Here is a 26,615-nt window from a genome sequence, read left to right on the forward strand (position 1 = left end):
GGTCGTAATGAGGCACAGTATGTTTGGAAGAGCATGGGAGTGGCCCTCATCATCAGATCGTTGCTGCATGACTGCTAGGTGTGAATTCAAATTGTGGAGGTCCCAACTCCTGGAGAAGCTGAATGCTGACAATCCGGCTAGTCATCGACCTATTGCCAATACATCTTTTCTAGTAAAACACATTGAAGTGGTGTGAGCATACCACTCCAGGCCGTCGTGTCACCGGAAGGCTCATGTGGCAGACAGTCAGGTTTCAGACCTTCCAGACACTGAGGCTGTCATACATGATGTGGGGGAGAAACTGCTCCGGCACATAGAGCAATGCCATGTTAGCCAGCATTGACCATCAGACCATCGTTCAGAGGCAGGTCTCTGCGGCTAGTTGGATGCCACTGTTGGCTGGTTTGAGTCTTTTCTATCATATTGGATCAAATATGTCAGCTTGGAGGGACTCAACCACCTTTTCCAGGATCATATGCTGCATCCCTGAGCGATCTGCTTTGTCCCCGTTTTTATTTATTATCTCTTGGAAGCTTTTGCATTATCTTATAACAACCCTTGAAGTGATGTTTAACTGCTATGCTCAGATTTCAAGCTTTATGTTGAGGCATCTCGTGAGAGAGATCTCAACCATTCAAAACTGGGCAACATTTGTTTGGCCATAAACAATTGGATATAAAATAGATATATCAGATTTGATGTAAATAAAACGAAACCAGAAATGATGAGCTCCCTTAATATTTATAAGCTTATTGACCTTAAATTTCACACCATCCACCGTTCTTCAATAGTGACATCACCCCATCACCTATCCTACCACATGTGAAAACACTAGAAGCCATATTTGGCAACTGCCTGAAAATTGAAGTGGGCACTGACATCACTTCCAGTAGCAATCTGGGATCTGTGGCATCACTTCCTGTGGCCATCTTGGATCCTTGACATCACTTCCTGCAGCCTTTGGACCAAACTCCATCTCAAGCCGAAAGCCACAAGAGGCTCTTCTTGCAACACCAACCAGGAAGAAATCGCCTCATCCAAGCAACATCAGGGACAATATCAGAGAGAGGGACCGCTGATGGACTAGGCAATCAGATGTCAAGAGCATGAGTCATTCCTTCTGGTTTTTGGCGTCACTTTCTGTCTCGAACTTGACCACCAGTGGCCATCTTTGATTGGCACTGCGTCACTTACAGCAGCCATCTTGGATATGTTAATTCACTTCCTGTGTCCATCTTGGATCCATGACATCACTTCCTGCAGCCTTTGGACCAAAATCTATCTCCAGCCGAGAGTCACAAGAGGCTCCTCTTGCAACACCAATCAGGAAGAAATCGCCTCATCCCAGCAACATCAGGGACAATATCAGAGAGAGTAACCACTGATGGACTAGGCAATCAGGTGACACGAGCGTGTGTCATTCCTTCTGGTTTCTGCCTTCACTTTCTGTCTGGAACTTGACTTCCAGTGGCCATCTTGGATTGGTCACTGACAACATAACATGCATGGACTGTGATTGTCTTGTTGTTACTGCTTAGCAGGCAATTGGAAGGTGGCAGGGTTCATAGCCGGTCACTCCTCACCCTCTTGCAGAAGGCATGCTGCAAAAGGCCCTCTGTGAGCCTGTCCGGGTCTGATTGGGCTTGGATGGGCCCACACCTTACTGCAGGCCCAAACACAATGCGGCAATCTCCTGGGCACATCTATCACCTGACCTTGGACTGCGGACTCCCTCCTCTGCAAAAATGTGGGTGATGGCTGTCCGCTCCATTGCCTCCTCCAGCCACCCCTCAAACCTTATCTGTACCACTCCCAACTGGTTCTCCTTTAAATATCTCTCTCTATGACAGTGCTCTCTTTGTGCTACATGGTCGTTACATTTGTCTTTATGGTCGCTTCCTTAACTCTCGCATCCCTGTGCACACTGTGTTAGCACATCTTGCATCCACTTTGTGCTGAAGTGCTTATAGTCCTGTTTTTAAAAATCGAATCTGAGTGTGCTCACATTTTGCATTGCATTCTGTTTTGTTTAAAAAAAAAAAGAAAAAATGATTGCTGCATTGCTCCTTCCTTAAACTGCTATGCCAGATCTGAGTTAGGGTCAGGACTGTGCATTGCAACCCCTCCACTCCCTCCCCGTTTTTCTTCATTCTCTGCCTTTCTCTCATCTATCCTCTGTCCCTGAGATGGCAATCTCAATCTCTCCAATCGTCTCTAACTGCTACACTATCAGCTATCCACGCTCTCTTACAACATCTGGACGGAAAAAGCACAAAAGGACATCCTGGGCGCTAACCCTGGTCTCCCAATCACAGACACCTATTTCAGTGCAACTTCCAGAGAAATCTTCACTGACATCCTCTTTTCTGTCCCACCTCCAGACCTATGGACTTCTTATCTCACCTCTCCCCTCTCCCCTTTCTTATCCTCTCCCATTAATGGTGGTGCCAAGTGGGAAGTCCTCCTGGCGGGCTTCTTCTCATCTCGCATCTGCATTCATTTCACCACACTGGCACCATCCGGGTTCAGGGCCCTCAGGCCAACCTCCTACTGTTTGACTAGATCCTGGCATCTCTCATTAACTTCCTTCCTTCTCCTGCCTCTCCCCCTACTTCCATCCCTGCTCCACCACCTCTGACTGAAGTACGACGCCTGTGTACGCCACCTCAGAAAACCTTCAAAGTGAGAGATCATCTCCACCTGGTGGCTCTCAATGCCCTCTCAGCCAACAAACACTCTGCTGACATCTGTCTCCTTCTTGAAGACACTGACCTTGACATTCTTGCACTTACTGAGACTAGCTTAAATGCCAGCTCTGTCACTGCTTTTGACTCTCTCTTACCTGACAGCTTTAAGATCATATTCAAGCCTCAATTCCACCATAGTGGTGGTTAAGTTGCCTTAATCTTCCCTGAGTGGGTTCCTTCTTCCATGTTACCCACTCAGCTCTATTCGTCCTTTGAGAGCCTGTTATGTAAATTGGTTATCTCTCCTTCCTCCGCCCTGACAATTGCTAGCATTTACCGGCCTCCTAGTGTTACCTCCCTGTTTCTCTCTGAATGGACGGGTTTCTGTTCCTCCTTACCCTCGCCCACTACCAACCTGCTACTTGTGGGTGACTTTAACATCCAATTGGACTCCCCTGGCACAGCATCCACTCTCTTCATTGACCTCTGTGCCTCTCTATGCCTCTCCATTATCCCTTCTGTTCTGGTCCAACCCACTCTGCCAGACACACTCTGGATGCCCTCATCCACTCCTACCACCCTCTCTCATCTCCTGTGGTCACCACTCTCTCTTGGTCTGACCACTTTCATCTGTCCTCCCTCCTGGGTCCCTATGACCTTGTGAAAACTCCTCCAAAAGCCCTGCTAACCTCATTCACGAACATCCGTCCAATGAAACGTGTGTCAGCTGCTGCCTTCACTTCCACCTTTATCCCCCCTTTGCCGCCCAACTCAGACTCTACCATTGACTCTGCTCTCAGAAGCCTCCACCTGTCCATCACCAACATTCTTGATATTCTTGCCCCAGTCACGAGGATCCGCCTGAAACCTGCCTATAAGTGTAACACTTGGTACGATTCCGAACTTGCAGACCTGAAACTTAAGTGCAGAGCTGCAGACTGGAAGTGTCAAACCGCAGGTTCACCATCTAACAAACTGGACTGCTGCCTGCTCCAAAGGTATTACAGACTTTCTATCCGTGCCAAGAAAAGGGCCCACATTCAGGCACAGGTATCTGGTGCTTCTAAGAACATGGCTGAACATTTCAAAATCTGCAGGGAACTTGACAACTCTTCTGAAGTATCTTTCTCATCCATTCCTTCTCAGGCCCTCTGCAACACACTTGACACTCACTTCACCACCAAAACTCAAGACATCGTGAACAGCCTTGTCATACACTCCCCTAGCCCATCCCTTACCCCCTTGCCTCCCTTGGCCACTCACTCTCCTCCTTCCACCTTCTCCTCCTTCGCCCTTGTTCATGGGAAGAAGTCACCAGAGTAATCAACTCCATCAAGGTCTCTTCCAAACAGTTTGCCCCCTGCTCATCCAGAACCATCAAAGACAACATTTGCTCTTTCACCCCTGCACTTGCTGATCTCTGTAACCACTCCTTTGCTACCAGTTCTTTTCCATCCTCCGTAAAGCACACCCTTGCTGTCCAGCTAACTGTCATCCCAGTTTCATCACCCCCCTTCTCGGGAAACTGCTTGAGAAGCTGGCCCTGCCGCAACTCAACTCTCACCCTGAACTTGTTGCGGTCTCCACAACCATCAATCTAGATTCTGAACATCCATAGGCATGGAAACTGTTCTTCTGAATACCTGTGAAGAACTGCTCACATCCCATTATTCAAACTCCCCTACTGTCCTCATTCTTCTTGATCTCTCCTCTGCATTTGACACAGTCAACCACTCTATCCTCATTAAAAGGCTCTATAAAACCAATGGTATCTCGGAGCGGGCAGTGGACTGGCTGACCTTGTTCCTAACTGCCCGCTCATCCCAAGTCTTCCTGGGTACCTTCTCCTCACCTACTTCCTTCTCCACCTGTGGAGGCCCCCAGGGCTCTATATTGTCACCCTTTCTCTTTAACATCTACCTTACTCTCCTGGCACTCCTCATCTCCTCCTTCTCCCCCAACTTCCAGTGCTATGCTGATGACACACAACTCTTCTTCAAACTTCTCGCGGATGCCCTTGCACCTTCCATCATCCCTGACTGCCTCTCTGCCAACCATGCCTGGTGCACATTCCATGATTTCTGCCTCAATGCCAGCAAAACAGACATCCTTCCTATTGGGACCGCTGCACCCTACTTCTTTCCTTCACTCTGGCCTTCTTCCATGGGCTCTCCCCCTGCTCTCTCTTCTGAAGCCAGAAACCTCAGAGTCATCTTCGACTCCTCTCTCTCCATTCTCCCTCACACTCAGGACATTGCCAAGAAGTCCCACTTTCAGCTCATCCTTCTAGGAGGAATTCTACCTTTTCTCACTGTCGCCCAGAAGCTCAATGTTACTCGGGCTCTGGTTCTCTCTGGGCTTGACTATTGCAATAGCGTCCTCCTGAAACTAGCTCTGTCCACTCTGCAACCCCTCCAGCTAATCCAGAATAGGGCAGCAAGACCTATACTTGGTCTCAAGCCCAGGGACCACATCTCTCCTGCCCTACAAAGTCTGCACTGGCTCCCTACTGCTGCACAGATTAAATTCAAATCCCTCTGTATCATCCACAATCCTGTCTGGGGCCTGCAATCACACTATCTGAAACTCTTACTTACTAGATATTCCTCCTCTAGACCTCTGTGCTCCTCTGGCACCAATTTCTTGTGTGTAAACCGGTTCACTAAACAGAGGGCAGGTGGTCGATTGCTTTCCTCAGCTGGCTCCCCTCCCACTTTGTCTTGAGCAGAACCTTCTTAAATTCTGGAAGAGCCTCAAGACCTTCCTCTTTATCTCTTCCTTCCCGCCCTCTCTCCCCAGCTAACCGCACAGTAGCTTGATTGGTGTGCAGAGCCCTTATGCATCCTCAGGGCCCTGACCTCCTGCATCATATCATCCCAGCTGCTGTCTATCCTCAGCACTTTCCTCGGATCAGCCTCCACCCTTGGAGGCTTACACTTACCTGTCATTGCACTTCACCTGCTGCTCACCCACGAACACCACAGCACTGATACATTCCCTCTCCCTTCTGCACTTGCACGTTCTGAACAATCACAAGGCATAGCAGGCTTGTCTTCCCCTCCCCATTGTTTTTTCTTATATTTATTATTTTTATGTATTGTAATTTTAATTGTCTATCATCTGCCGCCCCCTCTGTGTTGCCCTGTGGGCGCTTTGAAACAGTATTTGCTTCCTGTATAAGCACCTAACAAACAAACAATAAATAAATAAATAAATACATTACAGCACATGTCAATTCCTTAGTGAGTGTTTCATATGCTTTTACCTAGCCATGGTCCCTACCGGGAGTTACAGGCCCTGAAGACAGGGATGTTGCTGGGAACTTCTAGTTTCCAGCAACCATGTATAGCATATTATGGAAGGAGGGGTGGTGGTGCTATAATTGCATCCAGGCAGCATCTGCTAGGTATTGGCTGGCAAAGTGAGTGAGTGTTGGTGGGGCGGTGGTGAATAAGAAGCCACGCTGCGTCGGCCAGGTGTTGCCTGGCATACATTTGGTAAAGAGATGGAGCCATTCATCCCCAGCTTTATAAGGTAACTATGAGAAGGTGTGGTGGAGGGGATTTACTGGGCCCAGGCTGCATCTGTTAGTCGAAGCCCAGGCAGACTTAATCATGCAGACTGCAGGCATCACTGTCTACCCGGCAGGCGGCGCTGTATAGCTTACGCTCCCTTGACGAGAGGGAGCCCCTTGCTGCGAGTTCTGCCAGCCATGAGGCTGTCAGAGTGGTGCTCCCTTTCATCTGGCAACGGTGGTGACTGGGGGAGTCAGGCATCTTCCCTTGTCATTGGCCAATTTCTAGGCCGTTTATTGAATTTCCGAGCCACACAGACTCTTATGCCCTGGCATTGGACAATTTTTATAATAGCTATAATATCAACCTGTTTAGCCGTGATAGCTCCTTCCTGCTTGAAAATCATTTAAAATAGCTCGAATCCAAGTTGGTGAAAAGCTAGGTCTTGGCAAGTTTTTCAAAGCACCATAATTTGAATTATCACTAATACTCTTTTCAGAATTCAACCTACTCCTTGGCTATGTTTGTCACTCTGGCTTCCTGTACATGTATTTGCTTGAAGATATCAGTTCTAACTCATTGGAGCCTGCATCAGGATGCTCATATTTAAGTTTTACCTGTTTATTATTGACATCTATCAATTAGATATTCCTCAAACATGCACATGTTATTTACCATCCCCCAACTTAATGTTAGCTCAGCAGGTGGACAGAGCCTGGCTGTGCAGGGAACTAATTAATGGACTGCGTGCACCATGAATCTGCGACTCAAGTCCAGCCTTGCTATTGTGAAGAAATTGAAAAAATGTCTCTTTAGAAATGCATCTCTAAATGAACATTTTACAGCCTTATATGAGATACAACTTTTGTGTTGGTTTCAGGATTTCTGTAATCAGTTTTCACACCCCTTCACTATCAGTGTTTTAATACCTCTGGGTCTTTGCACTTCATAAGTCAACGAATGATGGCCTAATTTTCTTGCAAAATATCCTATAGTTTACCACCTTTGCATCATTGTGAAGTAGTATTCCCAGATAGAACTGGACACTGACCATTCCTTACTTTGCTCAATTACCCAACATATGTCTACACCCTAATCAGAATTGGAAGCAGGTGTAGAGGGTGAAATTGTATATGTTTAAATTAATTAGGCTGTCTCTTTATTGGGAAGTGATCATGACTTTGGAAAGGAGAGAGGGTCTTCCCATTCCCCCTAGTCGATACCAAACGAGAAATAAATGCTAAGAGTCCAGGAAAAAGAGGGAGGGAGGTAGACATAAAGCAGAGTGCATGATCACCTTAGTGCATGCCATACAAGCTATATGGTAGATGTGGGTTTGAACACTATCTTGGCAAGCGGCAGCCATCTTGGAAGTTAGGTCCATGCTCAGCAAACAGTATTTTAGCACTAGGCCTCTTGCTTGAGCATGAACACCATTCCCAGCCTGACCAGGTCTGAGAGATCCACAACCTCTTCCATTGTTCAGAAAGTTACAGGCCCTTGCGCACTGGAAATAATGTGCCTTGCAAGGTCATGAGAAGGAAGCAGAGCGTCTCTTGGCAGTGCCATTCCACAGAGCAGATAGCAAGGCCCTCCTGCCCCCAACGATCCCTTCATGAGACATACAGCTTTGCCATGCTTTCATCCCATGACCTTGCATGCCAGAGTACCAGTGTAACCCAGACCACTAACCATAACACTTTTACACCCCTTGATCTATCACTAAGATCGGAAAGGGAGGATATCGCGTCTTCAGGAATGGGTCATGTGATTGCACAGGGAAGTGCAGGGAGGCATCAGAATTATAGCTCAAAACAAAGGTGGAGGACCTTGGGAGTTGCTGGTCTGTCTGGGAACGAGTGAAGTGTGCGTGAGTTACTGTGACCTTGATCCTCCCCCAAGCCCATCCCTATATCTGCCAGGTGCCTTGTTACAATCATAAAAACAACATTGTGTGTCAGAGTAGCTAATTCATTGTTAGGTCAGCTCACCACAGATGATGAGCCCAGCAGCACCCACGTGAACAAAGATGGACGGATGAAGATGGACCAATGGCCTGGCATCCCATATGGAGCAGGCCCTACATCTACAGGCCACATCCAATCCATTTTGTAGATTTGTTCCATATATAATTATGTCATTAGTGATGCTGTTTGTGCTTATAATGTACCACAAATGCCCACAGACCTCAGAACATTCCATGGAAGCAGAGTTCTTTGCTGATGCATTCCTATTTTTGTAGAAATAAATACTTGTTGTCCTTGCAAGAGTGCCTTGGGCCTTTTTCCCTAGCGGAAGTATTTATTCTGGTGTGAGCATGCAGGTGCATGCATTCAATTTGCACAACCATCCTCACCCTGAGACCCTGTCAAATGGCCCCGGGAACCCAAATGCAGGGTTTGATGTTAAAACCATTTTGATATCACATCTATTTTCTGAGGGTGTCATAATCAGTACATATGCTTCAATGTGTCACATCTTTTATTATTGTGCTCAATGATGTGAAAAATGAAATAAGCACAAACCACTTTGCTGCTTAAAGTGGGAATAAAGGGGAGCGAAGAGGAGAGCAGGCAAGCGGGTTTGGGGAGAGTTGTGATATTGGAGGGGGGCATGTGAGACCATGTGAACAAGGTTTTGAAAGGATAGTGAAGAGGAGATGTTTAGGTAGGTGAATGGTGAGAAGGGACAGAGGATGGGGCATTAGGTTACTCTTGGCAATTGGACCATGGATTTTGGTAATATTGGGCCTCATCACGAGTTGGGCTATATTCCTGGCTGTAATACCACCGACTGTAATAGCCCTAGCACCGACTGGCCCAGTGGTATTACCACCGGATCACGGGTTGGACCTAACAGTAAATCCCCATTCCTGATTGGGTCTATTGCATCCAATGGGGAATTTTCAGTGCTAATACTGCGGGCTAATACAGCTGGCTGTAATACCACCGAAAACAGGGATTTTCACCTCCAGAAAAAGCTGGAGGTAAAACAGCCAATTTAGGGCCCAACTCGTGATAGGGCCAGCCCTTAAATGCGGCGGTAATACCATTACCTCCGCATTTAAGGGCTACAGCCCAACTCGTGATGAGGCCCTTTGACAGGAAATAGAGTAGAGAAGTTAAGTAGAGTAGTAGAGCGTCGAGGTCTGTATCTACCAGGGACGAGGCCAGGGTGCAATAGTTTGCCATAGTGGTGAGTGTAGTTGCTTCAATCTGGGTATGCAAGCCCATAGGCAACCATGAAATGCAAATGTATATCAGAGTACAATCAAGGAATATATGGCCATAGACGACAAGGAAATACAAATATATTTCTCAGCACAATCCAGTTATGCAGGGACCTCCTGCATACACCACAGGAGATCAGATACCTTATTCGCAACCGGGGAAGGGCACTCAGCCAAACAGGTGGCTGGAAATGTTGGCGAGAACACACAGTGTATCACCTGGCTTTCTAAAGCCACCTGAGACCCTTCCCCATCTTGATTGTGTGGCGACAACAGGCATCGCCTCCCTATTGCCTCCCCACAATGCCAAACTTCCTCCATGTCCAGTACCCTTCCCCCGTCCCCTTTCTCCCCTCTCCACTTTCCTGCTTGACTGGAGTTTTGTGCTCCAGTCCCGGCGCTCTCCCCCATCCACAGCGTCCACCATGGAACTTGGAAAGGGGCTAAGTCCCTTTTATATTTACTATGGCTGGGGACATCTTGTTTTTTTGTTTTTATGGGAGATTTGGCTTGCGCATTACACGCAGAGCCTGGGTTTCCCATGAAAAAAAACACAAAAAAACGATTTGCACCCCGGATGGAGCTGTGGCGTGCAAATAGCTATCACCCCTCTGTCGGCGGAAGAACATGACTGGTAACAGGCCAAAGCACTCGCTGAGGCCCCCACTTTACTTTAGACTGGCTTGGCTTGGGCTGGTGGGTCATTACAGGCCATTTCTGCACCCGTCGTGAGTTACATAGCTATATTTGAACCTGCAGTGCCATGTCATTTATCGATTACCACTCTGTTTAAGTTTTTAAGTTTAGAGCTTTTTAGTTGCACTGGTCCAAAGGTGAGACCGATACATCAAGATGTTGACCCTGTTTCAACGGCTACTTGAAAAAGTGTTTGTAAACCTGTGGTTATGAAGTAGTTATAACTGAAGGCAACGCAATTACAATGTGTTTGCCATGTTTTTATATTCGCTCATCAGAATTTGCAGTGGGCTTTTCCGGGTTTGCTTATGCATTCATGGGAGCCTGGGGGAAGCAGATTCAAAGTTGCCAAAGATGCTGAATTCTACTGTGTGGCATGTGCTGTATGTATTACCATAATGACTTTAATCAACAAGGAATCGTGTATGTGTCTCCTGCAACTCCACATCTGTATCATTCACATGTGTTAGGATGAACGATGAATGCATCTAAGGATCGTGCACGCTCGATAGCAGGTTTCCAGCATTGCATGACACTTTTTCTCAATCGGAGCATCCCGAATTTTCTAAGCACTTATCACATGGGTTGTCATCTACACAAACCGAATGCTTTTGCCTTCAGACATGCATCATATATTTGTCGCAGTCGCATAGAGTTGGATTTCTAAATCAAGGGCACAGAGAAATAGCTCATGGTTACTATCTACAAGCTCTTTATGCGGTGAATTTAGAGCACTAAAGCTGCTAATTATGCATTAGTATGAAAAACAGCCTATTGAGCCTTTTACCCAAAGCCCATCTTCCGCCCGTTTCTAAACACATGATAAGCAATGCAATTTTCCAATGATGAAATGGCGGTGCTCTCACACAACACTTACCATAGAGGTTTCTATCAGCTAAGATGTTTTCATTTCCATTACATCACAGTGCAATTTCTGGGAAGCCTATTTGGTATTCATGACTTGGGAAACCTACCCCACCCAATAATAGTTTCTGTGTGAACTGTCAAGCAGACATCATGATAGATAGACCTCCGGAATGCCACAAGGAAAGTGTTTTAATCATTTATAAGTTGGTCAATGAGTTTTAAAAGCACTCAGACATGTATTAAACTGTGTCTGTGGCAGAGCTAAAAGTCAATGTTCAATTGATTCTGTCTAGCTGATGCAGTTTAAGTGAGAAATTACAGTATCTTTTCACAAAATGTACTTTGAGTTTAATAAGTAGTATATCAACACTCCACATGGAGCACCTTCTATTCTGTGTGCACAATAACCTTTGCAAATAATATTGATTTTATGGATCACTGCTTACTGCAGGATTAACTATTTACTTCGTGGTAGTTTGTGGGTTTATGTTTGAAAATGTTCTCGCAGCTTCAACATTCATGATCGCAAAACATTGCGTGTTGTTTCCTGTGCGTCTTTTAATGTCGATTTTTCAAATTGAGTCGTATCTACTTGCTAGTAAGTAATGCCACGCTATAAAACAAATGTGCATATTGGTATCTCAGCAGAACTTAAAAATAAGGTCTGTTGTATGTAAAAAGTAAGCAATTATAAGTGTTAGCCTACATAAAACATGTAAAATATACATGGCCTAATTCAGGGAACTTTTTGGGGCCGATTCATGGAACAAATGTGCACAGAAAATCTTGGCGCATGCTGGTGCAAACGTGAAAAAGCAAGCGCACGCGCACGTGTGCGATTCAAGGAAGTGTCTGCACGTGTTTACTGCGGGATGTGCGCCAAATCCTTGCGTGGCGCACACGGGCACACATGTCATTCCAACATCCCGAATGCCGTGCGCGACGCGCACAGCGATAGCGCACAACGTTGGCGCACACACCAAAAAGGGGGTGGGACACGGGGCGTAACACACGGAATGGGGAACAACACGTGAAAAAGAAGGCGTAACTGGGAAAGTATGGAACGCCCACACGCACGCGAACATAACATATTCATGGAATAGAATACGGGAAACCCGTGAACAGACGCGCAGGTGTCAACACGTCCGCCACACAAAGGCAGGCGGAAGTGTCCCACGCACAGTATAAAAGTGCGCACAACAACAAACACGTATATAGAGCTACGATGAACGCACCATTTGTCGCAGCACTGATCGTGGGACACTGCAGGAGGAGGAGAATAGCCAGGCCCTGCATTTTTTTGCCCCGGACCAGGTCTATGCCAGGTATAGGTTTCCACCTCATATCATCCTAGACCTGGTTAGGGAGTGGGACAATGACCTTACATCCGCCACCATGTGCTCCCAAGCATTGAGCCCCTTGGAGAAGGAGCTCAATGTCCTGCATTTTTTTGCCACTGGGTCATTTTTGCGGACAACTGCCATAGTGGGGGGGGTCTCACAGGCCACGCAGTCACGCTGCCTACACCAGGTGTTGGCAATCATGACTATACGCCCCTCAGTCCGCAGGCACATATAGATGCCCAGAACACCCACAGAAAGGCAGACCGTGGTCCAGGACTTTCACAGGGTGGCACACTGCCCCAAAGTGCTCGGTGCCATAGATTGCACCCATGTGGCCCTACGTCCACCTAGGGCCACTGAGCACATCTATCGAAACTGCAAGCACTGGCATTCCATCAACTTGCAGGTTGTATGCGATGCAAAGGGAATCATCACCTCTGTCTATGCAAACTACCCATGATCAACCCATGACAGTTTCATATACAGAATGTCTGCCCCGAGCCGGGCCCTGCAAGATGGGAAGCATGGCAACACATGGCTCCTAGGTGAGTACAAATGCCTGTGCACATGCATGCATGTCACACACAGACAAATACACAAACCCAACTAATCACAACCATTACGACCTCCCTAGGGGACAGTGCCTACCCTCTGAGCAACCACATGATGACGCCAATCCGGAACCCCACCACACCACCCCAGGTAAGATACAACGCTGCCCATATTGCAACCAGGGGCATAGTGGAGCGCACATTGGGAGTGCTCAAGTCACACTTCCGCTTCCTTGACCGCTCTGGCAGCCAGCTACTATATGCACCCCCAGTAGTGTGCAGGATCATTGTGGCAGCATGTGTCCTGCACAATGTTGCAATACGGCAGGGCACACCGGTGGACATGGTGGTGCCCCCACATCCCCACCCACAGGCACAGGCGCTGCCCATGGGAGGGGAAAGGGCAAGTGGCGAGGCAGCCCGGACCCAGCTTGTGGCAACGTTTTTCACATAAACTCCCACCCCTGCGGAGTGCACACAGGCCTGGCACATACCAGGTGACAATCGATGATGACAAAGAGACAGTCAACTGTCACAACCTTACCACCCTGAGGATGTTACCATTGAAGTCCTACATTGTGTGCATACCTAGCTACTTAAACATAACCAATCCTATGTCACCAAAAGGAACACGTGCACAGTGTGTATCAAACCCTCCCCCGCCCCGCAAAACAGGCCATGACAATCCCTGGTATGTCACCCAAACCCTCCCAAACTACATCACCCTTGGCTGCCACACCATGACATGGCATTAAACAGCAAAAGGCCAACACATGACCAATAACATACAAAGTGACATGTGATGAATGAAAAGTGGCCCAAGACAATGATGCCTGACATGGAATCAGATGAAATGACGGACAACAACTTCCCACAAATACCAAGTCATACACAAATGCTGTACACCAGTGATAGCTTCAACACAGCACTGAAGGCCTGTTCACATGCACATTGGGCAAGTCAAAATCATCACTCCCAAACTCATGTGCTGTGTGTGTCTCCTGCTACACACTGCTCAGCACAGAGCACAGTGAGCAGCCATTGTGTTGGGGATACACCTTGAGCATCACATATAAAGAACAAAATAACAAATGTTCCCATTGACGCATGTCCAGGATCCGCAAATGGTAATTGATCATGGGCTGCAGGGACACAGCGTGCCCGAGAAGGCAATATGTGTGCACCTGTGGGCATGGAAGGGTGGTTGTACGTGTGGTGGAGAATTGTGCAACTGTGTGTGTCAGTAGGGACATGCACTCAATATATGCATGTCAAATCAAGTGACCCTCAGTGTCCTATACACATCACATGTGAACATTGCCCATGTGTACACCCCAGCATGTCAAACCACAAAAATCCCCTGACACCTGAAAAGTAAATACAACACAGGAACAGCCATTGACCAGCAGAACACATCATGTACATAGTACCCCACAATGACATTGCCAGAGAGTGCCCAAACACTGTAGCCCAGGCTTACTGTCCAACAACAAAAGGCCCTCCCATATTTACACATCACCATGACCTTCTGAACAACTGTGTCTGGGGTATGTAGCCTTCTCCCTTTAAGTCTACCTGGCTACAGGATCCCCCTACCCCTTGGTCTTCAAGTTCCACCTTGCGTGTAAATAAGGTCCAGCCCCCTCAGATGCCTCCTTGACTGGTAAAAATACCAAATCCCAGAGAACTCCAAGGAGCCAAACCCCAAACCAGGGAAAAAGCCTCTCGGCACAAAATAAACCTGGAAGAGTCTCCAGTAGATTACTCGAAGTGCCAACAAAAGTCCTGGCACATGTAACAAGCAGAATTATCGAACTACCAAGGTAGCACAGTACAATGGTTCAACAGGAAGGGTACCTTTTTCCGGAAACAACATACAATGAGGATGCAACAACTGATGGGTAGGGTCACAGCTCCGGTGTCCAGGTGCATGAGTGGTACGAACCAACCACCCCCTCCGTGGTCTGGGCACCTGCAAGGTAAAACTTACACAGGCCTCCGAGACCCCGGCAGGAAAAGAGGGTCAGGGATCCGTTGGTTGGACAGGCATTGGTATTCAGGATAACCGGAAAGAGGGGCCGGAGAGGGGAGTTGGATTTGCAAGGGAAAGTAGGCAAAATACAAAATCAAGTAAAAAATATAAGGCGCCTGGCGGAGTCCTGATTTACCCAGGTGGATAAGAAAATAATCACGATGAAAAGATCCAACAAGCCATAAAGTTGTTCTGTGTGTGTATGTTTATTTCACAATGACACAGATCATTTTGTGTTGATTTTACAATTTACTTTACAGTACTTTCGATAAGCACAAAAGTTTTGAGACAACAAAAGGACAAGAGTGATTGTGAACGATGGTAACACGGGTAAGTGTTGACCTCAGAAGTAGTGAGGTCAGAACTCCACAGGGAGGCACATTCCAAAGACAGATGAGGTAGAAAAAACCTACTATGCAGGGGAAGTGCGCCTGAGACTTAAGATGGTCCCAGGATTGGTTCACACAAGGTGTACACAACAGTCTTTACAAAACATACACGAGAGGGGGATGGTACAGTTGTGTCACAGGGATCATACAAAATACAACTATTGACAATAACACATACTCAATCAGAGAAACCATGTTCTACATGCACATAGTACGAAATGAGTGAAATGCAATACAAAGAGAGACTTATCTCTGGGGTGAGTGCTGGCCTCCTGCCTGCGCACTCTCAGATCCGGTAACAGGATCAGTTCAATGCTGCAAAGAGAGCGTGAGTTACTAATCTGTTTGTGTTTACAACACACACACAACAACATTCCTGCCCCAAAGTAAGTGACTTCTCCACAAACAAACACCCTTGTCTGCTGATATGTACGTATACGTAAGCTTTCCCCTGTGATGGTTCATACACTGTCAATGCAGTAAGGCAGGCGCACATGGGCACACAGTAAATGGAAGACCAATGCGTCAAGAATCACACATGATAGAATGGTCCCTGGGTGACCTGCTAGATGCGTATAGCGAGGTGCGACTTCAGTACAAGTCGTGTTCTGGCAGCAGTGGATTACGAGTCTGTGCTTCGCTGGGTGTCCCTGTGCGCTGTATAAGTTTCTGGCTCGGAACGCTACTGCGCTAATAACTCAGCTTCTATGGAGCAGGGGGGACTGGAGGATATGTGCGACGGCCCCTGAGTGGGCCCCTGACAACTTGTAAAGCTAGTTGGCATTTGTCCCTCAACGCATCTTTGCTGTACTGTGCTCTTCTACAACAATATCTGGCCAAGCTCCCCATCAGTGGCGCTACTTAGCATGCATGTGCAAGTGGCCTGGTGGAAGGTTGGCTGCGGTGTGGCCTCCTTGTGCTGCTCACCTTGCTTGGAGCTCCTCGTAAACGTCTGCTTCTGTTGGACGTCTGAGCACAAGCCCTGTGCTACTGCTTGCACACACATGCGCTTGTCTGCACCACCGAACGTAGCCAGGTTTCTGTAGTGCTTCGCCCTGTGTCTGCTGGCAAAGGTGTTCTGGGGGCTCATTGTCCTGCAGAAAGGGCATAAAACATATAAATAACGCTTGAAAGTTCCCTGTGTGTGTGTCTTCATGCTGGTTTTCACTGGGCCATGTTAGAGACCTACATCAGAACTCCTCCCACCATCAGTGTGATTTTGACAGGCAAATGGTGCAGGCTACTGTCTACAGCATGAAGTGCATCAAGCACAGATACAGGAAAGAAAATGACATACATCACAATCTAGATCAATTAATGGACACATCAATCATGAACCCACCCAAATTGATCACAGACATGCCGTGGATAAAACCCCCACAATCCCCACTAGGGGTGTTAACACAAGTAGTACAGCAGCAGACAGGCCACAGATATGACAGTCCAAAGCCCATGTGTAAATGTTTGTTACACCAAACCATCCTTGCGAGCCCATGAATAAGGGAAGCAGGAGTGGCCTATGTGAGTCAGGACCCCAAGCTGCAAACACATACACGAGACAAGCTTGAAGGGCCCAGTTGGAACAGACAGTGGATGCTTTCAAAAGCCACAAAGCACCACATAGACAAGCAATTTTAAACTATATTAACTAATTAAACTAACTATAAAAAAACTACATTACCTAATTAAACTATCAAAAACCATATTAACTAACTAAACTAATCAAAAATGGCCACATATGACCCGGGGGGAGGCACCCAGGAGGGGAGAGGTACAGGGTGCACCTCAGCACCCACATGCGATGATGTTGAGACAAAAAAAAATCCTCCATGGGCTCAACGCCTGCACAGCTCGACCTGTGTGGGAGATATCTCATCGTCCGAAATCACCCTCTGGCTGAAAAGGTTGATGTGGCACAGTACCCTGACCACGACTAGGCGCAGCTTGCCCCTCATCGGCAGCAAGTCTGCGGGACGGGTGAGCCTGGTTCTGTGCGGTGATGACACGTAGGTCACCATGTATAACTTTGCTTAATACGAGTGCTTCCTCTTGCAAGGTAGCACGTGTAACACAGAGTTCTTCCATCCTGGCCTGGCTGGACAACTGGTATACCTCCCGGCAAGCACGTAGCTCAGCCGAGATGGTACTCTCTAGCTGCTCCAACCTCAACTCTGACCGCTTCCTCTGGGACATCAAGAGCACACCTAGAATAGATCTGAGGGAATCATACTCAACCCTCATGGCATCCAGGTGTGCCTGTGTGTGAGCAGCAATTGCTTGACGCAAAGACACCATTTCAGCCTAGCGTGCCCTGTCTGAGGCCGCCATGCCCAGCCTGACCGAGCGGGCTGTGGACTGTGCTGCCCGCTGCTGGAGTTCCACCTGCCTAGCAGGGGGTAGCACGGATTGGGCCACACGCTCCATGCTCTCAGCAATGTTATCAATTGCTGTCCCGTGGTGTTCTGAATTGGCAACCATGGCTTGCTGTCACTCAGTATACCCCAGTGGCGCGCGGACACCACGTTGCTGGGCTTGACACCTGCGGGGCCCAAGGAGCCGACATCCTTGTTGGGGCCTGCGGCTGCCGGACTACATCCTTCCGTCGACCTGATGCCCCAGGCACATCAGCAGCTTGAGTGGAGGGTGACCCTGCATCCGGATCCACCACAGGTAGAGGTCCCACCACCGTCTGGCCCCTCAGTGCAGGTGTCACGGACAGAGGAGCGTCCACATCAGAATCATTCACCCCTGACGAATGGACCCGATGCACATCCAACTTGACATTGTTGTCAGAGTGATCATCCGAGCTAGACACATTGCCAGCCCTAGACAAGATGGTCTGCAACACAAGTGGGTTCTCGTGGCCTACCACCCGCTTTTGCTGGATTGCTGGTGTGATAGCAACCCTGTGTCTTGCATGACAACACCATCCTCTGGATCCATTGCGTCATCATCTGGAAAGGGGAGAAAAAATTTACATTAGGACACATGTCAGAAGCACATGAAACACACACACATAGGCATCACATATACAGCCAACACATGAAGCAGACATGTCACACACAAATGAGAACCTGGCATGCATCCAGTGGCCTTGAATTGCAAACACATCCCAAAAGCAGAAATGGATGTGTGTAAATAGCAAAGCCTACACTATTACAAAATGTAGTATATGAACTCCATCAGACACCACCTCTGTCCGGCACATGTCACAGGCAGAAAAGACAGATGGCAACTAAGAGATGCAACACACCATAAGCATGCCTAAACTGCAAATTGACCACTGCTGCAAGTGAATCCAAACACACAATGACACAGGTAACGTGCATGTAGCCATGCATCACTGAAGCATCATCATCAATATATATACATTCATCTGCAGCTCGCCCCGTGCCGGGTGGCATGGGCCAAGTAGAAATAGTGAATGTCACAAGCAAAGCAAGAGCCTGCAACCAGGCATGAGGGACCATAACACCCTGTACTGTCCGAGCTGCAGGACATGAGGCCTCCACAACACCCCTCAGGCCCTGATTGTCCACATTGGGCTATGAATGTGCCCTCTTACATCATTCCCTGTTGAAATCTACATGACCAGGAACCACCATAGTAGCTAAGTGGGCCTGGGCATACACATACTGCACAACAGTGAATCTTTGGGATCATGCCAGTTCCACATAATGTGCGCAATGCAGATATCTCACCCGCAGAAACGTCTATCAACCACATATTACTCTGTCAACAATAAAGCTGCGGAAGAGACATGTGTAAATGGACACTTTCACAAACACATTAGTGAGTACTCGCAATGTTGCACCAAACAACGTTGAAGCTGCTTGCATATGTGCATGTGAAAGCATTCAAAAACACCCATTCCCCCATACACCTGTATTGTGAACATGACCAGCATCCAATACACCAAAGCAAGCAGCTATAACACTGCTTGCTTTGATGTATGTGGAAGTGCACACATACACATGTGAAGGATGCTCCACAGTCATCACAACCCAATTGGCAGGCTACATCCAATCAGTGCCCTATGCCAGTTGGAATAGGCCGCACATTGACCAATAAACTCATCTAAACAACCACTGGGTAGTCCTAACACTGAGTACATGTGTCACAGGATGCACCTGTGCCCGTTGCATACATGACAGAGAAGGGATGAAAACAGTCCATACATGCCAGGTGACTTTGATATAGCATCAGTGAGTAGTCATGTAGAAGGGTGTAACCCGACTCAGAAGTCGGTTGATGCAATGCAGAACATGTGTACATGACCCACTAACTACATGAACAAGTACATTATGAAGTCTTCCAATACACGTGTAGGCAGTGCAAGGGCAAGTTCAGGCATCACGTGCAATGTGCATGCAATTGGTTGCATGGCTACAGGCAAACCCCCCACCCCAATAAGTGAAAATGCAGGGAGGCATTGCATGGCAGTGAAAGGGTGACCTGAGACCTGTGTATTGCCAGACAGTGTTGACTAGCATCAATTGCATCATCTGAGTCAACTGACAACACAGCAGATGATGATGGGACAGTAAGCAGGACACATGTTGAACCCTCAGTAGTACAGCAATTTGTGCAGAAGCCACTACACCAGTTGAAGAGAATAATTGGGCCAGAAACAGGGTGAAGCCTGTGCCCCACACAGACTGTGACACCCTAAATCTGTGGGTGATGCCGGCCTGAGCCAGAGTGGGCATGGAATTGATGATCAAGTGCCATGAAATGTAGGTCAGCCTGGACACATACTACTATGATCATCCTGTCAAGGGCACATAGGGGCATGCATGGAATGCACATGGAGCATGAATGGGCACTCATGTCCCTGCGGAGCATCTACCATCTGCACAGTCCAAGTGAGACACCCTGCATCAAGGACAGAGAATGTACCCCACTGCATGTGTCGGGCAGGTTGGCTGGTGGAAGTTTGCATGTACACAGGAGCCTTGAACAGGCCAGGGCAGTACAACAACATGATGCACACCAGTGCCATGGTCAAATTGTGGTGCAGGGAGGGTGGAGGGGCAAGGGAGCATGCCTACGTGGAGTACCCGCATGCAGGCAGAGGACACATGCACATCAGTCATGCAATGACATAGTCCCAGTGCTGAGAGGAAAGACACCCCAGGCTACATGCAGAAGGGCCAGTGAGCTGGAACATGGACCAGAGGGGCACCCGGGTGACCAACATGTGAGTAGGGTGCAAGTGTGGTGATGAGGACAGTCCCTGTCTGCTCTACATGTCCACTATCCTGCACAACAGGCACGCATCAGTGAAGCATTGCATGACTTGCATATGAGAACCATGTACACATGGCATGTAGTGGCAGTCAAGCACAACACATCACACAAGCAAAACACACATGGCCTCGACAAACATGCGACAACACTCACTGGATGGGGCATCAAAGTCCAGCATCTCTCCCACTCCTTCGACCATTCCTGTCGGTATGAACTCCGCAACGACTGACTCGTGCGGAGTGAGGTCTTCCTCCTCAGGTGGTGGCCCACTGCCAGTCACCAGAGTCATGTTGTAATTAGTGGCACGCTTCGGCTTAGTGCTGTGTTTGAGGTCATCCCAATGCTTTTTGCACTCTTGAGCTGTGCGCACCTCATGCCCGAATGCACTCACACGATCCGCAACTTCCTTCCAGTGGGACATACGATGGGCAGCCGTAGTTTGACAATTCGGCCTCACTAACATGTCACGGTTGTGTTCCCGCACGTAGTCCACAAGTAAGTCCATTTCCTGCACGCAGAAAGGCTTCTTCTTCGACGTGCCAGAGGCCGTACCTGTGTCTGGGGTCCCAGCCTCTACTGCAGTTGCAACCTTCCTCCTATTGGACGCTGGTCCGGACCCTGGCTGGCAAATGCCGCCCCGATCAGTATGGGCAGTGGCACTGGTGGAATGAGCGGAGGGAGTGGCAGGTGGAACATGGACGGAAGCCCTGACTTGCGTCAGTGGCTGCTGGGTGCCCTGGAATGGACCCTGCGCAGCAACATCCACTGTGCCAAGGTCAATGACCTGGACTGTCCTGGTTGGTAGACTCACAACTGGGGTGGTGTCGGCTGCATCTGCCCCTGCACTTGCCAACACCTGGCTGTTCGGGGCTGCAGATGACATTACTGCCCCAGGGACACGTGCCTCAGTCAGGGCAGCCCTGCGTGCACCTACGTGTGCCTCCTGACCTCCTGGAAATCTTCCATGGACTCTTCAAGTGCCAACGCAGCCTGCACTGGCAGACCCTGAGCCTGGGTGGTGGTGTCCACAGCTTCAGCTGCAGCTACCACTAACCTTGGGCCCGTGGCAGTCGATGAAACGGACTGCCGGGTCACATGGGTGCCAGTGCCAGTTGCAAGAAATGCATCTCGCGGAGCCGCAGGGGGTGGTGGCATGACTGCACAAACACGTGGCACAACATTGTGCCGAGTTGGCGCACCCCTGCCTCTTCCCCCTCTGCAGCCACCCTGGACACCCTGGAGTCCCCCTACTCCCTGGTCACCCCGGCCACGTCGTTGACAACGCCCGCCACATGGAGTACATCCAGCTGAGGCGCCCCTCACCTTTTGTGGCCTCCCAGCCATGGCACCGATGGAGTAGTGCCGGCACAGATGTAGTAGTGACAATGGGAGGGGTACACGACAATTGTCCTGGGCAATTGGGTTGAAAGGGGTGGGATACAGGATGTTAACAGCACCCCTGCACCTGCCAGGCTGTATGTGACCCCGGTGATAAAGTGACAGGTCACGCAAAGCTCAGGCACCCCAAAACTGCAGTAAAACCATGCACACAACCCCCCGGTAGCCCATGTGTGTGGAATTAACCTCCCGCAGTAACACGCAGGCTACTATGACCTCGAAAACGGGTATGCGATACACAGGGGCACCCGCAGTGGTAATAATAGCGTGCGCGACTCACCGTCAGACTAGCGTGATAATGAAAAACACGCATAGCCAATACCCCCGCCAAAAGAAGAGATACCTCCTTGATCCGCTGTGAAGTTGTGATGGCGTGCAAAACAACACGGAGTAGCAACACACACGTTGGTCTCCACGAAAGGCACGTACAGCGGACTGCTGGCCCCGCTCACTTTTAACCCGTGCTGTGGGAAACACCCGTGCGCGTCACATCACTTACGCGATTAGGCCCTTTCCTCGGATTACACGCATTAACAGCGCGCGTGCTGTTATTTCACATGCTGAATCACTATGCACCCGTCACGAGGGAAACGCCTGCGTGCGTAACGTCACAGACGCGCTTATGCGCTAAGGGCCTTTCCTCGAATTATATGCTGACGTGCAGTTTTTTCATGTGCCAAATCACTCCGTATCAAGCTGGCCACGCGACAACACAAGGAAGACCACGCTCCTGCCCTGAAGACCATTTTCCTGCCCCCCAGAGCCCTGAGCACGCTCCCACCTGCCATCTGCTGCTGCCTGCATGCTGGCCACGTGTCCTGCTATTTGGTGCCTGCACGTCAGCCATCTGCAGGGGTCCAGTTGCTGTGACCACCCCTGCTGGAACAGAAGACTCCCGACTGGTATTCCACCCTCCACAACCCAGCCCTAGGACCCAGTTGCCCACCCACACCTACCTCGGGGGTTGCCATGTCGGGGGAAACACCATCGGAGACCAATGGCAACCCCCAGCAAGAGAGGCAGTGGGCTACCAGCTTCAGTGCCACAGAAGTCGGTATCCTGGTGGAGCAAGTCCTGGGGCATTATGATGCCCTCTTTGGAAGTTCACGCGCCGACAATGAAGGATGGAAGAGGATCTGGACGGACATCGTGGCTGCCATCAACAAGGAGGGGGTGGCAGCCCGCGACATGCAACACATCCGGAAGCGCCGGGAGGACTTCAGGTCCAGGACCCTAAGCAAGGCCCGGCGTCTCTTGAAGGGAAAGCATGCAGAGGGGTGCCAGGTCCACTTAGCAACATCCAGATGAGGGTCCTGCAATGCATAAACCCACCGCTCCACCACCAGATCCTTCAGAGGCAGACCCGTCTGGAGTCGAGCTGTAAGTGTCTATGCCTACTGATTGGACGCTGTGCATGTCGAGGTGTGGCATGAGTGTGCATATGTCTTGCAAGGCCCCTGTTTGGATGTGTAAGTACAGGGACGTGAGTCTGCCGCATGTGAGTCCAGTCATGTGTGAGGCACATCAATGGTGTATGTGTTCAAATGCATGGTGCCCAAATGCATGTGTCGGTACACACATGTTTTGAATTATGTGGATGCACTGTGGCATGGTTGTGGTGTGACACATGGATGCTGATTCCACCTTCATGTATGTGCACAATGTACATGTGAATGTGTGTGTATTTGACATGTGTGCCACTGTGATACACCATGGATGCATGTGACACCGACATGTAGGAGGCCGATTGGCCGATGTGACATGGATGTTGATGATTTAACTGCGACAGGTGGTGGAGATGTGCAGATGCATGTATGTCTGGTGGTGTGTGTGCATGTGTTTGGCACTCCCCGTGTTGAATGTGATGTCAGGCTAACCTTCGGATGCTCATGCTGTTGTATGTGTATGGATGGTGATGCCTGCTGCAACATTCCTGTTAATTTGTGCATGTGTGTGGGTTGAAATGACATGTGTGTTGGGGAGTGTGATGCCATGTGTGAAGTTTGAGACTGCCACTCATCTGCAACTGTCATGTGTGTATCAGACCATTGTACAGTGCCCTGATGGCTGTGCTCTGTCTCTCCCTGTCTGCAGCGTCAAATGATGAAGAGGGCGGAGACGGTGCTGTGGTGCACAGCGGCAGGGATCCCACCGCCAGCCAGAGACGCAAGGCCCAGCTCCCCTCTCATGTTGTCATCTCGTCGGGGAGTGAGGAGTCTGGTGCCGCGTCCATGGCAGCAGAAGGGGCAGCTGAGACCCCACAGGGTCTGATGGAGGAAGATGGCACATAGTCATCCATGTTGGTGGTGGGTTTGGTTGAGGAGGAGGCCGTGGAAGAGACACACACGGGGTCTGGAGGGGGAATTCCACTGGTGCTAGTGGTGCAGTCCAGGGGCAGGGACAGGATGCAGCACAGGCCGCCGCGGAGGTGCCTGTGTGTAATCCTGTCCCTGATCCTGTGACTGCATCATCCTGCACCAGCAGGGATGCCTTCGTCCAGACCCGTTCACAGGGAGTGGATGCACGAACAACAACTGGCCTTCCTCTCCCTGCGGACGTGGCAATCCGGGACCGTGTTGAGCCTGTCCTGGCTGGGGTGGCGTTGTGTCAACGGGGCATCCAGGATGACGTGCAGGGTTTTCGTGAGTACTCTGCACGTTATTTCGATGCCTCATTGGCCACGTCAACCCACTAGGACGGGTCACCAGTGCTGGGTTCCTCCGTCTACTGGACCTTGTACCGACCCCCTCCTCAACTGAACCCCCTATGCGCCAGTCGTCCTCTGTGCCATCTTTCGGCACAAGTATCATCTGGGTACCCTGTGGAGCTGCCTCTGACCCAGCGGCCAGGCTGGTGGAGGACACATCCTTGCCACAGTCGGGAGTCGGAGGTCCAGCAGGGGTGGCCACCCCAACAACTGGACCCCAGCAGGAGGAGGACGTGCAGGCATCAACAGGCATCAACAGGCAGGGCACATGCACGGCAGCAGCAGGCTCAAAGTGGGAGCGATGATGGCTCGGGGCCATCAACATCAGAGGGGCAGGCATCGGCTGGAGGGCAGGAGGACCCTGGATTGGGAGTGTCTTCCGTGTGGCAGTCCCACAGAAGCAAATCCACTAACTATGACAGTAGAATGAGTCGAGGAACCGGAATGACAATACAATTACATCAATTTGTTTCTTAAGAATAACTGTAGCTTTCCATAAGACAGCATACCTAAAACCAGATATGGATTCATAAATATTTTTATTACAATATACACTGTCACCAGACCGGTGTAATGTACAGTTAGATTAAAATCCACTTGTTTACTTAAAAGGGATTCCCATTTTTATTGCAAAGTAAGGTAATACAAAAATGCAATGACTTTGGTTTTAAACATGTCAGCTAGACATCATTTAAGAGGGTATACTCCTGAAGCAGCCATGAAAGATCCCACCAAAGATGTCCACCACTTTTCATGTAGATTTGGCAACCATAAACTTTATTTATCTATTTTATATATACATTTAAAAAGCACCTTAAGCCCTTAGGTAAATGGGTGCTAATAACAAATACAAACATTAAAACAAAACAAGCATGGGTGAAGCCAACACAAAATACAACAAAATAAAACAAAATAAAACTGGGGAGAGGAACAGCAAAGAATAAAACTGATAAAATCATAGAAGTAGTAAAACATCACTACAATAGACGACAGGGCATCTAAAACTATGTAAAAACAAAGGTTTTCAGTCTCTTCTTAAAACCATCAATGGTTGTCTCAGACCGTAGGTGAACAGGCAAGGCATTCCACAGTTTGGGAGAAAGAAAATCAAAGGAGCCTTTGCTTGCTCACTCAAGATTGACCCAAAGTATTAATAGCAAATTGCTATTATTCAATCTTATTACCCGCCTATTCTGAAAATACATTCAATCTTTGTTTCAGATAGGTAGGAGACAAACAGGCAATTATAGACAATCAAAATCCTCCTAAATCATGTACGCTCCTTAACTGGGAGCCAATGTAATGATTGCCTTGCAGCAGCGATATGGTCCCTCCTATTGAGGCCTGCTACAATCTAAACAGCATGATTTTAGGTCATTTGTAACTTGGAAAGATTACCTTCAGCAGATATCAGTGGATGAATCTTGCTCAAAACTATAAGAAAATATGCAGATGAGGACACTACATAGTTGACATGATCTTTCATAGATAGGCATGAGTCGATATAAACCCCCATGTTTTTGACTTCAGATGCAACCTCAATCTTGCAGCCGGCGAAATTAAATTATTAATATTCCGCTGGAATACTGGTAAATCTGGGTTGAGAGCAACCAGAAATAGCTCTGTTTTAGCCTCATTTAGAGATAGGCCATTATGGGCCATCCAACGCTGTATGATATGGAAGATAACATGAATTCTCACATTTTCTTCATCATAAATGCGAGCCAATTTCGTCCTTATGTGTGTGTCATCAGCATAATTTGGTATTGGACACCTATCTTGACAAGTACATCAAACAAGGGCATTAAAAATATATTAAAAAGAGTGGATGAAAGACACAACCCTTGAGGGATACCACATAATAAGGTAATACGGTCAGCTGACACATCACCATAAAAACACTTTAGCCTCTCTCTCAGATAGAAAACCTAAAGTACACAAGTCTGATAAA

The sequence above is a fragment of the Ambystoma mexicanum genome, chromosome 1p, assembly GCF_040938575.1.
Source record: "Ambystoma mexicanum isolate Mex_15411 chromosome 1p, UKY_AmexF1_1, whole genome shotgun sequence".
Taxonomy (NCBI): Eukaryota; Metazoa; Chordata; class Amphibia; order Caudata; family Ambystomatidae; genus Ambystoma; species Ambystoma mexicanum.